An 801-nucleotide genomic window follows, 5' to 3' on the forward strand; every position below is an offset into this window, starting at 1 on the left:
GGGGGCCGTAAGGGAAAGATGCACCATATTGCCCATAGACTTACTACCTGGTGATAGTTGGCAGGCTGTGTGGGAGCGAGTCTTCCACAAGGATCTGCAGAAGAAGCACAAGGACCTGAACTGGCAGGCAGCCCACTGGGCACTCCCCGTTCGGTCGTGGAGAAACAGCACCAGGCAGAGAGGTCCATCAAACTGCCCAGCACAGCCCTGCCGCTGGCAGGCAGAAATGATCGACCACCTCTTCTGGGACTGCCCATACGCCAGGGAGGTGTGGAAGGAAGTCTGTGTGCTTCTCCTTGTGGGGACAGGTTTCAGAGACCAGACCAGGGAAGTGGTCCTCTATGAACACTTGACCAGACAGCAAGGGACCCCGGCAGCTCACTTCGGCCAGTTCATCTCCTGCTTCAGGTCTGCACCGTGGAAAGCCAGGGACCTGCTCGTCAACAGACACTCAGACCTCACAGTCAAGGACTGTATTAAAATGGGGCTGAGTGAAATGTACTGGTACCACAGGAAGACAGAAGAGGATGATGGGAAAGAAATGGCAGACCTCACCTGGTGGAGAGGGGTCTGGCATAGACTTATCCAGGGACAAGCCCTCTGAGGATGGCAGCAGGTGGGGGTACAGGAATGGAGATGGGTGCATGGGCACTGCGTAATGTGCTTTGATCTGCCAAGTGAACCACAGGGGCCACTTGGCAGAGTGTTGGAGGTGGAGTTATATATATATTTATAAATATATAAATACACACACATATATTTATATTCATATTTATAGAAATAATATTTTTGCAAAAAACA

Source organism: Alligator sinensis, unplaced genomic scaffold, assembly GCF_000455745.1.
Source record: "Alligator sinensis unplaced genomic scaffold, ASM45574v1 scaffold634_1, whole genome shotgun sequence".
In the NCBI taxonomy this organism is placed as follows: Eukaryota; Metazoa; Chordata; order Crocodylia; family Alligatoridae; genus Alligator; species Alligator sinensis.